This window comes from Lissotriton helveticus, chromosome 2_1 (assembly GCF_964261635.1).
Source record: "Lissotriton helveticus chromosome 2_1, aLisHel1.1, whole genome shotgun sequence".
Classification (NCBI taxonomy): domain Eukaryota; kingdom Metazoa; phylum Chordata; class Amphibia; order Caudata; family Salamandridae; genus Lissotriton; species Lissotriton helveticus.
Window position 1 is genome coordinate 506,630,206 of NC_136059.1, and position 17,912 is coordinate 506,648,117.

General features: G+C 43.1%; 1 protein-coding gene across 1 annotated transcript in view; it reads left to right on the forward strand.

Annotated features, from left to right (window-relative positions):
• RGS7BP (regulator of G protein signaling 7 binding protein) overlaps nt 1-17,912 on the forward strand; it is an 887,794-nt gene that overhangs the window by 689,421 nt on the left and 180,461 nt on the right. The gene's annotated exons all lie outside the window — the stretch shown is intronic.

The following is a 17,912-nucleotide window of genomic DNA, read 5'->3' on the forward strand; positions in this document are numbered from 1 at the left end:
TTATCAGAAAGAACATTCGTGCCATTATCGCTGACAAGTACCCTAGGAGCTCCCTCTACATCAAAAATTCTTTTTAAAAATGAAATAGTAGAGTCGGAATCAGGCGATTTAACAAATTCGTGGTACATCCACTTTGAATGATAATCAACCAATAGGATGACATACTTACACTCTTGGTCAAGAATAGAATAAGGACCCGAAAAATCGATACCAACTTTTTCCCATGCTGCACGTGGAAATTCAGTTGGAGATAAAGGGACTTTCATTGTGTGCCAGTGTTTATCAGACACCAGGCATTCAGGACAAGAATCAATTACTATGTTGACCTGTACATCCAAAGAAGGCCACCAGTAATGCTCCTTAATTCTCATAATGGTTTTAGTAATCCCTAAATGACCTTTGTGAGCTTCACCTATAATTAAAGACCGTAGCTTGAAAGGGGGAACAAATTTGTCTCCTCTGCGAACAATATTGTTCTCAACTGAAAGTTCATCAGCAACCTGTGAAAATCTACGTAACTCCCCCTCCAAACACCTAGGCTCCGGCCAATTATGTGTCGAATAATGAATAACCTTCTGAAGTACTGAATCGCTATTGCTTGCATACTTCCAATCATCCTCTGATAAAACAGGTGTTAATTCGCCAACAGCATCCACCACGGTGACACATTCAATATCTTCAGGAGATATGTCCTCATCATCATCCTTAAACATGGAAAGTCTTGAAAGACAGTCAGCTCTAAAATTTTTACCACCACTAATGTGTTTAACCTCAAAATGGAATTCCTGTAACTTACTAACCAACCTCATCAATCTAGCTGACATACAAGAAGAATTTACTCTTTCAAAAATATAGACAAGAGGTTTATGGTCGGTAACAAGCTCAACTTTTTGACCCCAAATATATGTTCTAAATTTCTGGACTGCCCACACACAAGCTAATGCTTCCCTTTCAATTGTGCTATATCTGGTCTCAAATGACTTAAGTGAACGCGAAGCAAAAGCCACTGTCTGTTCATTTCCTCCAACTTTCTGAGTTAATACTGCACCCAAACCAGTGATACTTGCATCCACCGTTATGGTAGAATGACAATCATCCCTAAAAGCGTGAAGAGCTTTAGCAGACACAATCAATTTTTTTACATCATTAAAAACTTCGTCTAATTCGGAAGACCAGACAAAACTGCAGCCTTTCCTCAACAAGCCACGTAGAGGTTCAACTAATTCAGAATAAGCAGGAACGAATCTAGCATAATACTCTGCCAAACCGAGAAAAGACCTAAGAGAGTCTTTGTCAGATGGAGGTTTGGCGTCTTCTATGGCTCTAACTACAGAAAATTTCGGTTTAATCCCTTCCTGAGATACGGTATGTCCCAAATAATCGAGGTCCTTGACGGCAAACTTGCACTTTTCACCACGGATAGTCATTTTTTTAGACATCAAAATCGTGAGGACACGCCTCAAAATCGTATTATGCTCCTCTAAAGATTTAGCATAAATCAAAATGTCATCAAGGTAAGCCTGCACCCCAGTTACCTCACAGAAAAGAGAGTCCATAAGCTTCTGGAAGACACTTCCAGCCGAAGCTAGACCAAAAGGGAGGCGTAAAAATTTAAACGCGCCAAACGGGGTAATGAAAGTGGTTAACTCCTGGGACTCTTTTGATAAAGCCACCTGATGATAAGCCGACTTTAAATCGATTAGAGAAAACCACTTAGCCCCACCAAGATTAGCGAGGAGCTAATGAATCTTCGGCAGAGGGTGGCAATCAACAATAATATTCTTGTTTAAGCCGCGCAAATCCGCACAGAGCCTAATCTCGCCAGTCTTTTTACGAGCGACCACAATCGGGGCCACCCACTGTGAAGAATCAACTGGTTGAATAATCCCTTGATCACACAGATCTTTCAAAGACCTATCTAATTCTGCGCGAACACTCAAAGGGACAGATTTGACTTTATGAGTTACAGGCTGGGCCCCAGGAATCAGTCTTATTCTATGTTCAAAACCTTCAACACTGCCCACTTTGTCGCTGAACACGGGCTTGAACTCTTCCATTATTAGTTTTGTATCAAAAGATTGTTCAACAGACATGCATTCTACCCTTGACACAGGTAAGTCCCCAACTTTAACTGGATTATCGTCACCAGGAACTAAATATAATCCCATGCGGGCAAGATCCTTCCAGCCAACTATATTTTTGCCCTTTTCAGCGACATAGATTTTGGTAATAGTTTCTTTTCCTAAACATTGTACCAAACCCTCAAAATATCCAATCATGTTGATGTCTTTTTTACCAAAGGCTTTAGGGTTTACATCAGAACTTAATAATTCAACTTTTCTTTTCCATAAGTCATAGAAAGTAGAGTCTCTTAGAATAGTAAAGGGAGAACCAGAGTCCGCCATGGCTTGTAAAGGAATAGTGTCAATTATAGCAGAGCATAAAGGACCTTTTATATCGTTGACTTGGCCGTTATCATCTAAAGTGACAACTATATTACTAAAAGCATTAGTACAATCATCAAGCATGTCAGATTCAACATAGTTAACAGAAGGAGTTTTCTTTAAATTTCTACAAACCCCTTGAAAATGGCCCATCTTTTTGCAAATGACACAACGTCTGTTAATCGCGGGGCATCCTTGAAAATTACCCAAATGGTTCTTTGACCCACATCTGTAACAAAAAACAGATTGTTTTTTTTGCACAAATTTTACATTTTTGTTTTTAAAATTTACAGCACATACAGCACTGTCTAAACAAGGTTCAGGAGAATTAATTGAATTAATACCACTTTTTGACGCATCAGCCATGACTTTGCTAGTAATTGCAGAACGTTCAATACTTAAAGAAAGTTCAATCACTTCATTTAGAGAAGGATTTTTGCAACCGAGAATTCTTTCTTTAATCTTCCGTGAAGAACAGTTAAAAACAAACTGGTCCCTGATATAATTATCGCAAAGGGGGCCAAACTCGCATGTTGTTGCCGAAACCCTAAGTGCAGAAATGTATTCTTCAACTTTTTCGCCATCTTTATGTTTCCTTGCATAAAAGTTATGTCTTTCTAACATAATATTTGGCTCTTCAGCAAATTGTTTTTTTAAGCGGGCTACAGCTTCAAGATAGACATTCCGATTGCGATCACCACTTTGAGTAGGAGGAGGAGGAATTGGAGGAATACTTTTAAAAATACGTTGAGCTGCTTGACCCAGGCAACCAAAAAGAATTGCCAATTTGCGTTCAGAGGAAAAATCCATAGCATCAATAGCAATAAGGTGATTTTCAAATAAGGCAAACCACTCTTTCCAAACTATTTCAGGACTTCCAGGTTTACTCAAAAAATGAGGAGGTTGAGTAATATGCTGTAAGTGTAAGTTAGCCATGGCTAATAATATCTCTCAAGCAAAACAACTTTTGAATACAAAGAAGAAAATAAATATATAAATAATTAAAAGGAAAACGTGAACGTCGTTGAAGTGACGTACTGTAAATTATCACCAGAGGATTTCAAAGCGTGCACATCGCTGAAATGATGCGCTTAAAATTATCACCTAAGGGTTTCAAAGCGTGCGCATCGCTGAAGTAACACTGAAAAATTATGGTAACTGAATCTTCAGAGTGAGCGTATCGCTGAAATTACGCGCTGTAAGGATATGACAAGTGAATTTCAAAGCGTGCGCATCGCTGGAACAATGCGCTATAAATTGTGATTACCGTAATGAATTCTTCTCACAAAGCGTGCGCATCGCAGTAGGAAAATGTTGAAATGAAGAAAATCCATCAAATATGTGCGTTACAGTGAAAACGCACCGATGACAAAAAAAGTCGTTTCTAAACACAAACAAAGAAACGTGTGATTCGTTGAGTAATGCACTGAGGTTTAACGAATCATCAATCAGATGGCTTGAGACGCCTTTGTAATCTCTGAGAAGGATTGGAAGAAAACTGGCGAATCACAGCTGAGTCATAGAAGATGGACTAAAAGACGATTTGATTCTTTAGTTTTATTTGGCCAATCTTAAAACTCGTGAGGTAGCGTAGGTTTTTATGGCCAATCCACGTACATGAGACGAAAATAGTCTATAATGGCCAATCCTTACGCTTGAATTATAAGCCAATCGCGCATAAAATGAATATCGACGTACCTTGTTCATCGGTGAAGAGAAAGATTTAATGAAGTGCTTCACATTGAAACCGGCAAGGTATGTCTGAAATTTGATATTAAATATTGCGTGGTTATGGTGGAGTTTATTCCCGATCGTCGCCAAAATGTTATGTTGAATAATTCCACTCGAGAAGGAGTAAAGATGCAATTGGTTTTATTTACCAATTAGAAGTTAAACTCCACCCGATGCGCGATGCTTCCTTCAGCGGCAAACCCCAACGGTGACTAGACACACGTTAGTAGTAACCACCAAACGGGCACATCGCACGAGGGTGTATTATTGAAAAATAACAAAGCATGCGACCACATCGCGCGTGGCCGCATAATCAAAACATAACAATATGGAAACGTGCACATCGCGCGACACACCGTGCGATGAGCACGAGTTATTTAAAGCAACCATTACACTGACGTACTGGATGAACGGTCCCAATGCTTTGGCTGATGATCCAAATAGCATATGTGCGGAGGCTGCGATGAGAGGCAGGAACCCTCGCTTTCTGGCGGATAAAGACGCAAGGAAAAAAACACATCCACACCTGATCTAGGAATTGTTTATTCTTTGAAGCTCAGGGGGCCTTTGTTTCGTTCACTATGGTTTGGGCCTTAATGCATTTAATTTTGTCATCTGCATTGCATAAAATGTGTTCATCCATGCAAATTTTGGTGCCTCACAGGATTCTTTGCCTAGTCCGGCTTCCTGGCAGGGTTGTTTTGTAATCTCAGCCACTGCACATATAAAACACCTAGCCACTCTCATTTACACTTCCTGATGGATTTCCTAGAAAAGTAAATAAAAAGGGCAGAACATGCTTTGTAAGACAGAATCAGAGTGCATTCCACAAGAAATATAGTAGCGACAGTGATGTTGTATGCTGGAGTCTTACTGGCAGACTTCTCTAGGGCAGCTCCCTGAACAATTCGTCACACATTCACCAAGCAATATATTTAGACCCAGAGTCAGCAAGAAAGTCTGCAATAGGACAAACAGATTTTCATAAACATATTCAATACAGTAAGCTTTGTTTTCCCTCTTTCACTTAGTTTACAATGGCTGGTGCTACTTACTATTCTGTTTTCAAACGTGAATCTATGAATGTTCCAGTGCCTGAGAGGAAACAAGTTACCTATAGCTGCAGTACTCCAACATTGGTATCTCTCATAGATTCACATGACAACTTTTTTGCTTTGAGGCTCACCTTGTCTCCAACCCGGTTTATATAGGTGCTTTGAAATCTGAGCTATGTTAGTCTCTAGTGAGGTAAAGTTCAGACCACTACCACCACATTGGGTTGAGTTTGATTACAATTTTGGTGCAATAAATGTGCTCCTAAGCTTACACTGTTCAGTTTTCTCTATGACTAATTTCTGTTATGTAGTGCTGTTGTATGTAACCAGAGGTAGCCATCTTGTTAATGGGAATTTACTCAAGGATGTGAATGTAAGAAACATACCAATGCTGGAAAGATTTACTTACAGGTAAGTAAGGTGTTGCAGTAAGTCTGCGGATCCTCAAATCTGTCAATATAATCTAACTATGTGTGTCTTCTGATCTGATTTCATGGACCTTTAAAGCCTGTGTACATTTATTTTTCTGATGGAAACTTCTAACCGCAGAATTCTCACGTTTCCCCAGGCATCAGGTTGGATCCAAAAACCTTTCAATTATGCTCCTCGCACCGTTGGTGGTGCAGTGTCTCTATACTGGCTCCGTACTACCCCTGAAATGACATAGCAAAGCTACATCTAACTGCCACACATGTGCACTGTTGTCAGTTCCTTTCTTTCCATGCCTTTCAATGTAGACCCTAAGCACCATTCCCAATTTTGTCAGCCTCCAGCAACTCTTAAAACGAGAAAGTCTAGTGTTCTAGGTAATGATACACCATCCTAAAACTAGAGGTTTCAAACCATGCAGCCACTATAGGAAAAAATGTTGGTAGCAGACTCGCACAAGTTGTGTCTCTGGTGGTTAAGCTTGTGGCAGAACTCAAAGCTGCGTGACATACACCCAAGGCTATCTGGGATGATGAAGCAAAGCTTTACTTCACTAGAACACTATTAAGTCCCACTCTCGCTCCAAGTTGAGGGTGCAGGCTTGCTCCCTCTCATGAGGCCACTCTTTTAAGAGGCTAACTTCGCTGTTGAAGTCCTCCGGTAAGCCAAAGTCCAAATGTAAATACAAAGAGACGAAGTGTGACTTAATCGCATCCCAATACTTTCTACCCAAAGAGAAGATGTGAGGGCATCATAACATCAGTGGGTCTCGCTCTGAATCTTTAGTTACTGAGTTGCTCCTCAGCTGACTGTGATGCACCCTGAATTTTCAGGGCTTTTCAACAATTCTGGAGTAGATCAGAGCCTTTAAGAAGGCAATGTTGCAGATATTTGACACTCATGTCACCCTCTGATGTGTCTTTGAGCACCAAGGCTCCACGGGGTCACTCAATCGAGCTACAGGTGATAGATCCTTCCTCAGTGTAATCTGACCCCCTTGGACCCATCAGGAGTTCTGTATTCCTCTGGGACAGTCTTCCACCCTTGCTTTGCAGCCTGCATAGGCCCTTCCCTCGTCAATGCCAGACACATGCCTCCAGAACCTGTAGAGGATCTGGTGCTGGTTCTGATATGTGACTCCAAACCAACTTCAGTACGATCCTGACCCATGTCATGTTCACTAAAGCTTACACATGAATAGGCAGGTGGATGGATGTCATAGATCAGCACCTGGAAACCCTGATTTCCTTACTAAACATCTTCTTCTGAAAGTCTGGTGGTTCAGGCTTCAACCAGTAAAGTGCACCCCCACTTATTCCTCAAAACTCCCTCGATATAGAGTATAAGAGGGTTAAGGCATTTGGAAAATAAATGATCTCTATTGCTAGACTAGCATTGAGGCCAGTCTATGCAGTAGTTTGTTGATCAGATTTGCTCCCGTCCATTGGGACATGGTAAGCAAGAACTTGCTGGCGGTCCCAGAACACCTTATGACATAACTGGCTCAAACCATTCAGGATATTCTTGACACTATTGATTGTCTGAGAAGGGGGGTTGTGACTAGTGTTGTGCTCTACCAACATGCATGGATGCAATCCTCAGGATTCTCTGGGGAGTTACAGGCCTCTCTCATGGACATTCTTTTTGATGGCTCATGCCCGTTCGGTGAAAAAGATAACTCTGCTTTCAAACTTCTCAAAGAGAGCGGGTTCATGGAACATTCTCTGAGCCTTTTGACCCTTGCCAAACAGTTTCCTCATCTGTTTTGGCGATTCTGAGGCTATTATAGAGGCATGGCAATATAGGCACAGTCGGTCTCCTCAACTTCTGCTGCAATCAGCCCAGTCCTTTTGCGGTCAGGAACATGGATTGGGCAGGCAACATGCAGGTCATAAAGGGCAACAGTCTTCTAAATCCCTTTCTCTTCCAGCAACAACCACCAATCTGCTTTAGCATGCCTTTAGCGATGCACAACCACCCTGTGGGCGGCGGGATCCAGCAGTTTCACATCTGATAGAAAAGTCCTTTTGATCATTCAGCATGTTATGTCCTACCCTTTCTTTCTGCTCCACTGATTCTTCCCCCTCTTCAGAGTGAATCTCATGGGAACACCTGTCTATTCAGTTGCAAGAGTTACAAGTTTACTCTCCAAAAACCCATTGAGATGGTTCCGGACTCAACAATAAAAGATTGTTGCTACTTTCGCTATTTTCCTTGTGCCGAAGTAGGATGGAGCCCTTCAGGCCATCTTAGATTTTCGCTTCTGTGGAAGGACAAATTCAAAATGCTCACGCTGGCCCAGGTTCTATCTACCCTGACACCAAGTGACCGTCAGGAGACTTATTTTCATGTACCCATCCTGCAGTGCCACAGACGTTACCTGTGGTTGAAGGTAGGCCAGGAGCATTTTCAATTCGCCATACTCCCTTTCATCTGTGCCCCTCGAGGGTTCACGAAAGTGACAACAGTGGTAACCGCTCATGTTCAGCGGTTGGGAGTACCGGTTTTCTCCCACCTGGACAACTGGCTGTGGAAGGCAAGCACACCACAGTCAGTTGTAGACCACCTACAGATGAAGGCAAACATCCTGATATTGTTGGGGTTCATGATCAATGTGCCACACGTGACTCTTCTGTAAAGGCTTCCTTTTATTGGAGCTGTCCAGGATACAGTCCAGTTCAGGTCCTTCCCTCTGTTGCAATAAGTCCAAAATATTCAGATTATGATCCCAGTGTTTCAGTCTCGGTCCTGGGTCTCGATGAGAGCAGCTCTGAGACTTCTTGGCCGTTTAACCTCCTGCATCCTCCTTGTGGACTACACAAGGTGGCATATGCAGGCTCTGCAATGGAATCTGAAGTTCTAGTGGGCCCAGCACTAAGTAAACCTGTCAGATGCCATTCAGATTCCAGAGGAAACTGCACACGATAAGCAGTTGTAGCTGCCTGATTGCAGTTGGACCTGCATCAGAGCCCTCTCCCTTCCTGACACAGAGTTGACGGTGGTGATGGATGCCTTACTGCTGGGTTGGGGCAGTCATCTGGTGGAGGTGGAGATCAGAGGATTGGGAAGGCATTTCCTTGGCAGTGAACCACCTGGCTTGATCCTTGAATGACAAGGCAGACAATGTGAGCTGGCCACATCTGGCAGATAACGAATGGCGCACCAACCCATAGAGCCACATGGCTTCTTCCAGCAGTGGGGAGAACCCAGGCCAGATCTTTTTGCTACCATTGAGAACACGCAGAGTCAAAGGTTTTGCACAGTGAAAAATGGGACTTCTGTTTACCTTGCCGCACCTGCCTCTCTTCCCCTGAGTTCTGAAAACGATCAGGAATGACCAGGCCCAAGTCATCCTGCTGGCTCCGGTTTGGGCAAGAGAGTGTGGTGCATGGAGCTTCTGAGCATTATTATCTGCCCTCCGATCAGGCCCCCACTTAAAGCGGATTACCTGTCTTATCAGCAGGGCAGGGTCCTTCACCCGGCCCTTACCAATTGACACCTCCATGTGTGGATATTCAGCAGCTGCAGTTAACGGCTTCTGATCTGCTAATTGAAGTGTTGGATGTCGTTCTTGCCACCAGGCGTCTTTCACAAAGCCCATTTATGCCAAGCGCTGGGGCAAATTTGTGGCTGGCATAGAGTACCCAAGACAAATACCTCACAAGCCAAGCTGTTATATGGCCTGTTGTTTGTTTTGCCTTCCGCCCAGCAGTGTCGTTTAGTGGTAACGATTTAAGGTTATTTGTCATCCCTTCTGGCCTGTTTACATTTACTGGACCAGCTGTTCTTTGTTAAATCACCTGTTGTGATGCTGTTTATTAAAGGTTTGGCACATAAGATTCCTATCAAACTGTTTGTGATGTCACAGTGGGACCATAATTTGGCTTGACTTTTCTCATGTGTACACCCTTCGAACCGATGCACAGCTGCTCATTGCTTCTTGGGACCTTAAAGACTTTCTTACTGATTGTGATTATTTCAGCTTGTCGTGTGAGTAAACTTCAGGCACTGTCAGTGCAAACACCCTATATCACTTTTTTCGAGACAAGTTGGTGCTGAGAACTTGGTGGTTACTTGCATAACTTGTGAGTCCTTTCAACACTGGGCAATCCATCACTCTTTCAGGATTATTTTCACTTCTTCACCCATCAAAAGAGATGGAGACACTCCATTGTTTGGACCCCAAAAGAGCTTTAAGCTTTTACAAAGATTGTACCAAGGACCATTCATTGTATGATAATCTTTTTGTGAGGTCCTTTGGGGCAAAAAAGGGAAGGCTGTGCAGTAGAGGACTCTGTGGATGTGGATAGCCCTCAGCACTTAGATTTGCTACACACAGGTCAAAAAATATCTTCCAAAAGGAATGAGATACTGTTCCGCTAAGGCTGATACCACTGCTTTTGCAAGCGGAGTGCCTATCCTTGACAACTTGCAGGTTGCAACATGGTAGTCGGTGCTTACGTTCGCGAAGCACTACTGCCTTGACAGCAAGGTCTAATGGGAAGGGCATCCCACCAGTTCCAACATGCAGGACTTTTTGGTCCACTCCAAAGACCCTCACCTTTGGGAGATACTATTTTTGTTTCTATTCTAAGGGTAATACGTCTGTGATTAGAGGTATCCTTTGGGAGAAAAAGTTATTTACCTTTGGTAACACTCTTTCTTGCTGAAACTCAGTCTCACCGCAGATTCCTCACTGCTCTCCCATCTCCCCTTTCTTTGAGGTGGCCATTTTGTTTTATATATGATCTTTATTGTTTTTAATGCTTAGAAGTGAACAACAGATAAAAGAGCATCCAATACCTCTGGCATATAGCTTTTCGCACATTTCCACATTATCGCTGCCACAGATGTTTCAGTACATGTTAACTACCCCAATGATAATCCCACCACCTTCCCCAAATCATGTTTCCGGGACATCCTTTAGCCTAATTAATAGATTCCTCTTGCTTGGCACTCTAATCTTTAGCTCCACGCCACTCTGTCAATAAAGGAGGGTCTGGTGATTTCTATTTATGGATAATTTCTCTTTTTCTGACGACTGTGGCGTGGCCATACCCACCAGCGTATGCTTATCACGGTTGCCCACCCCACCCCCAGATCATGTAGGATGCCTAGCAGGGCTACTCAGCAGGCTCTAGAAACCCAACAAAACACAGGTTGTTGATATGTGATCTGTTTTCTGCATCTTCCTCCATCTCTTCAATATTTGTAGTAACAGATCAAATGTGAAACACATTGCTTTTGCGTTCTCTGACTATGTCTTTTAGTGCAGAAACTCAACCCTCTACCCCAGAGACTCAGCCCACTACCATATAAAGATCATGTCTTAGAAGCATTACATCTGCTTCCACTTCTGCAATCTTAGTTTCACCTGCTTCGCAGAATGTCTGGATGACATGAAGAATGGGTTGGATGTCACTAGCATCAATTATCTTCTGACAGGCGGAGATCCCCATAGATGGTTAGGTACTTCTGGAAGCAGGAGTCATGTATTCATCAATTCTTACTTGAGTTTTTCCATTTGGTCCCTTATTCTTTCCCATGTCCGCCTGGTGGACCGGGTGAGGCTGAGCACAAGAAAGTGGGAAGCAAGGCAAAGGAGTGGGATGATTGGTATCTGTGAGCTCACAGTGGGTCTCATCAAGTTAAGATGTCTCCTCAGGGTGTGCCAATGGATTTCTTCTTGCACTGGGTGTCACCCCAGCCCCATGAGGGGCTTTCAGTGCCAAGAGATATGATCCCTCAGGGCTGAGAGTCACAGCAAAACCCTGGTATCCACCTAAGGACAACTGTGGGTGAAGAGCTGTCTGCAGTCCTGGTGCGGCCCAGCCCACTTGCCATGGATATCCAGGTATTAGGTGGCACGAGCTGCTGAAACTGTCCAGTTGTGAATGCTCAGTTCGGAATCTTATGGGGGGCCACTCAGGGTACGCCACTAAGCAGGGGGCACCAGATATCTGTCCTGTGGTGACCCAGGAGCCCAGTAGGGTGCACTGCTTTGCCCTCAGAGTCGAGAGCTCTCCTTCTCAACTGTTCCGGGAACAGGACCACCAGTCCAGAATAAGCAGCCCACTACATGGATATCTGTTCATAGGTGGCAGAGCAATTCCCAATTTCTCTTTGCACTGGAGAGAAACAGCCCGCCCCACCTTCCACTCTCCCAAGCCTGGTGGAAGGAGTCTATTTGGACCTTTTTAAATTCCCAGGGTGGAGGCCTACCCATGCTAGGCTGCACTCACCGGGGGAGGCTGCTGCAGGCTGTTAGACCACCTCCGTCAGGTAGCCGTGTCGGCTTGCCTCTACTCTGTCAGGTGGCGGTTGCCCTCTGTCACCTCGATAGGGTCTGTTCAATTCACATAAAGTGTCGCTCCTCATATGTTGGATTTCCACCAGCAGTGCCTCAGAACGAATCTTATTGTCCTACCCCTATCTTCATTGCAGTGCAGCAGAGGTTACGCAGAGGTTACGCAGCTCTATTAGGATCAGGAGGCTATCCATGCACCTCTGGGCCATCAAAACCGGCCTCTACAACTTGGGAGTCCATTCAGCAGTCACCAGGGCTCTTGCAGGGTCATTCGGTGGCAGAATTTCAATTTATGGCGAAGTAGGTCATGGGGCAATCTTAGAATGCAGTCACCATCTTGACTATCCAAGACACATCCTGGTCGCCTCTTTATCACATCTAAAAATGTCCCAAGTTAGAAATCTGCAAACTGTTACAGATGATTGTGTCACACTCTGCATCTGAGGGCATGGAAAGTGTCAAGTAAGAAACTGAGGTCAGAGCACAATGATGGCACTCATATGCAGTGCCACCAGTCAGCTTGCAGGAGCGTTGCTGAGAGGTTTTCTGATCCAGTCTGTGATATTCTAAAGGGGATTCCACAGTTAGACAGGGTATCTATCATAAAGGGATTTTACCAAATGTAAGTAATTTGTTCTTCCATCTCACCTGTGGGTAATTCTCATCTCAACTGATCATTTTTCTGTTGATGGTGCTTATAGTTGATGTGATGTTGTATATGGTTCACGTTTGCAGTCATTTTTAGTCTTCCTGTGTAAATTGTTTGCTAACCACTCCGGGTCTGATACAGGCTACATAAAACAACAAATAAATAATTAAATAAACCTCAAGATAGCAGGATAGTAAAAGAAATGTTGCTGCGCTATAAGTTTAATCACATGATGAATTTGGAACAACGAAGAAGTAGGATGCCCTTTCTTTCGTCACTAAAGATGAGCTGAAATAGTTATTTTTGGCAAGTCGAGCTCCAAGATCAAAGAGTTGCTGGATAGGTGTTCTGGATCTCACACAATCACCCAAGTTTAATCATACTAAGGGTACTTCGACTCAGACCTGGAGTTAATAACACCTATGCATCTGTTAGGCGAAGAGCACATTGATGAAATGGAATTCCAGGATAATTTTTAAGTACGTTACTCTCGAAATTGTAACCTGCGGGCCAGATTTGCCATTCTTTCATGCAACGCAACACAGCAAGGCATGCTCTGAAAGGGAGACAGCAGGAATGTGCCATGTTTACCAATATATGGCCCATTCCTGCTCTCTGCCTGGGCTGGCGCACAATCTGCTGTCTGCCGTAACACATGTTCCCTTGCGTCTTGCGGACTAAAAATAATCCTCTGAGTCTATTTCCTTTTTCTATGTGTGCTGCATTGTGGCGTTTTCCTCTTTCTAAGTATTATTTATTTATTTATTTAAAAGTTTTATATAGCGCTGGCTAGACCCGGAGGTATCAGAGCGCTTTACATGAGCATCAGATCATAGTTACAGGTTACATCGTTACAAAGGTTACACAGTTCTAAGAGCATGGCAACATAGTTACTTGTAAGGTCGAGAAAAACAATAAGCACAAAATACGTAAGGGGAAAAGAAGGCAAGGTGAGAGATTCAGGGGGGGGTTGGAGTAGGGGAAGTAGACAGATAAAGAAGGTGGGAAAGAGGAGGGGAGGGGAGGGTGAGAGACATAGCCTGGGGAGAAGAGGGGAAGGGTGACGGGGACACAAACCGGTAGACGAGTCAAGGCAACTTCCAAAGTCCAGTAAGCTGTGATCCCAAGGGAAGTGGTATCCTTTTCCTATCTCTATTGCGAGAGGCTCCCTTTACGCAGTGGACTCGCTCAGAGAGGTCTCTGAGACTCCAAGGCCTACAAACTGGATCCTTCCCCAACAAGGGGAGAGGGAGTGCTTTGGCAAGGGGTGCCATACCATACCTCAAGTGTGAGTGGCTCCCTTTGCACAGTGGACTCAATCAGCGGGTTCGCTGAGACTCCAGAGTATAAATATTGGATCTTTCCCCAACAAGGGGAGAAGGAGTGCTTAGTCAAAGGGTGCTGCCAAACTTTTTTCAACTGCACCACAGCTCTTGTTAACTCTCAGGGTGGCGTAAATTTTAGGAGACCCGTGCCTTTTCTTTGACATGCAGCTTCAGTGCTGCATCTCCCCGTGGTGGTGCCCTCCCTCCCACCAGAGAAAAAAAGGCTGCCTATTTTAGCGCTCCTCCCGGACCCACTTACTGCTGCTTTCCCACTTTTTAGTTCTGCATCACGGCGGCCACACAGTTCATTCAGGTGATGTAATTATCCGCCTACCAAAATTACCTTCTAGCACAACTGTTGTCTCTTCAGGATCACTGTACTTCCCCTACCACCCGCTAGGTAAGCAGAGACTATCAAGCTGGTCTCTGAGCCACTGACATAAACAGAGGGTTCTAGAGTCCAGATATTGTGACGTGTGGGGCTGTCACCAGGCTCCATCTTAGCAACTCAAGTACTGTGGTTACCTTTATTTCCCTGACCTTGAAGTGGCATTCACACAGAGATAAGTTGTGCAGACGTGAGTGCTGCGAGTGGCCACCTTGTACATCAGTGCAGTTTTCTTCATCTTGCCTGGTAAGTCCCTCCTTCTTTTCTGATGAACAGTAAGAAGTTAAATTAGCTCTGTATTGTCCCCATCTTTCAATGCCATTCGCAGGGATCTTCTCCAACAGGATAAATGTGTGTCTTTTCCTTATTGATTCATTTACCGCACTACATCGCTAAAACGTACTTCAAAAGATGTCCTTTGGGCCATATCACCTTAGGAAAGGTACTCTGACTATCTCATCTCATGGAGGCCCGTCTCAGGCCTAGGTCTTGCTTTAGCCTGCCATAAGGGGCACTACCATTACCAAAACTCTCATAATAGAGGCTCAGCTTCGTTTTCGGTCACTGTAATGACTAAACATTTGATTTAAGAGTGGCTGGAAATACGACTTGTTTCACTAGCCTTAGACAATTCATTTTTTAACATCTTTTTGCACTAACATAGACCTCGTCCAGACCCTACCTTTCACTTTGTAAACTTTCCAGGCAGGATGCTGCAGTGATTGGTAAGTGGGAAAGAATTACCTAAGCTTCTGAAATCGCTTCCGCATTTAAATATTACACCACGCATGCCATCCGTTGTTGGGAGACACCAAGTATGCAGATATTGTAGTAGAAAACAAACATGAATTGGCTACCTGACTTTCAATGAAAGCCAATAATTCAGCATGAAGAGAGTTATTCTATTGAACAGTTTCAGAGTTTTTGTCTCAAAACAGCGAGCCTTTCTTTACCATTTTGGAACTCTGGCCTATCAGTGACCCACCATAACGATGCATGCTTCACTTTTTTTATATCTATATCTATATATATATAGATATAGATGTAGTGAACAAGGCGGACTTGTCCGCCGAAACGGGTCTGGTAGTTTTTTTGGAAATAAAAAAACCTCTGATCTTCATCCACGGAGTCGGTGCCTGTTCTTTCTTATGCCAAACCAGGATTGGATGCATATATATATATATTCACTGAAAAAACCATAGGATATAGACCATATATAGTTAGGAATTAGCATTTAAAAAACCTTATTTTACTCACACAAAACCATTGAAATTCCATATATAGTTAGTTGCACTAACTATATATCGCGCACCCGCAATTCACTGCTGATGATGTCACATATTACATAATTCATGACATGGTCAGTGACATCACTGATGACATCACTGATGACATCTCAAATGACATCACTGATGACATCACTGATGACATCTCAAATGACATCACTGATTACATCACTGATGACATCTCAAATGACATCACTGATAACATCTCAAATGACATCACTGATGACATCTCAAATGACATCACTGATGACATCACTGATGACATCTCATTTGACATCATTGGTCACATCACTGATGATATCATTCATGTGACAATACAATGCATCTCCTCACACTTTCATATAACCTCTGTTACACCCAGTGTTAAATACAGAGTATAATTTTTTAAACCATTGACACACCAATACTAGTTACTACATACGCACTCACTGATTCCTATGTTTACACAAACACTCACTCATTCACCCATACAATCATTCATACATACAATCACTCATCTTTACAACACTATCATATGCACTCATACACCTATACAGACACTCACACTCTGCCACTCATCCATGGAGTTACTCACACACCTAGTCAGTCCTGTAAAGAATCAATCACACTTCCATTTTCTAATCTATACAGTTAAACATAGAGCACCTTACATTTTCAAACATATACTAACACATACTTACTCTCTTATACAATCATTGAGTCACACACCTCCCAGCCAGCCACACACACACTCAGTCTCCCATACAAATACTTGGGCAATCAATCAATAACCCATATAGTTACTCATATAGCTACTGATCAACACATGCAGCAGTTTACAGAACAAAAGACATAATGATGCACAGATTAAGACAGTTTAGTCACTAACCCATGCACTCAGTGAGACACATTTAATCACTCACTCATACATTCAGTCATGCACCTACTAAATCCTTCGTCCAGACACTTATACATCTACTCATTCTTCAATATGTAAGACATATTTTAACTTTACAGAAACATACAGTCACTGGATGTTGTCATCAGTGATGTCATCAGTGATGTCATTTGAGATGTCATCAGTGATGTCATCAGTGATGTCACTGACCATGTCATGAATGATGTAATATGTGACATCATCAGCAGTGAATTGCGGGTGCGCGATATATAGTTAGTGCAACTAACTATATATGGAATTTCAATGGTTTTGTGTGAGTAAAATAAGGTTTTTTAAATGCTAATTCCTAACTATATATGGTCTATAACCTAGGGTCTTTTCAGTGAATTTTCAAGGTTTTTTAAATGCTAATTCCTAACTATATATGGTCTCTAACCTATGGTTTTTTCAGTGAATTTCAATGGTTTTTTAATAGCAAATATCATAAGCTGTCGAATGTCAAGTACATGGTAAGTAAAAACATTTTCGTGTTTATGCACACTGATCTGCTTTGAATGCTGCCCCCCCTCCCCCTCATTTCTATTAGGAGTACTCTCTCTTTGCAGATAGTGAAGGGTAGTTAACGCAGGCCTTTGCCCCCGTTGTAATCCGTCGTGCCTGCTTCTCTCTCCATTTGATTGATTGTTATCCAAGCATTTACTGTTTTAGAATTGGTTCTCTTTGGTTCATTCTCTATTTACAAACAAGCACAGAGTCGCAATACTCTGTTTAGTCTTTGCAGATAGTGAAAAATCGTGTAAAAAAACAAAAGGAATCGAGCAAAATCAGTAGGCCACTAATGGGATCTCTTTTTGACCTCGCTAAAATAGAAACATTAGGAACAACCCCTCATGAGGAATACGAAACTAGTGAGCTGAACTGAGCTCCACACCATGATGGCTGCAAGACAGCTCGGCTCCGCCACCCACCCCGCCCAAAATAACGATAAACTCTATGCAAATATTACAAATATATACAACACACCAGCAAAGTAACAGGGTAAAACATTTTATTAAATAACTATTTACATAACTATTTTATACTTTTTGGTGCCCGATCCGGCTAGCTCAATCGATCAAGCATGAAACTCATGCACTCTGATAGTTCAAAGTTTTGAGGAGTGCTTGCAACACTGTCTGAAGCTTATTTGCACTTGCTACAGCTTCACTATTCTCAATGTAAGTGGGGGCTGTTTGAGGACGTGACTGCATTTGAAAACAATGTGATGCGGTGCCACCCTGAACCGCTTGACGGAGGCCCCCGAGGGACGGTGTGATGGCGCGGACTCGGAGGGGGCGCTTGGCTCCGGCCCCCTCCCCAAGTCGTGTTGCCCTGGTGTGGCCTGAGATCGCCCCCGACATAGGTGGCCGGCTCCCGGGGTC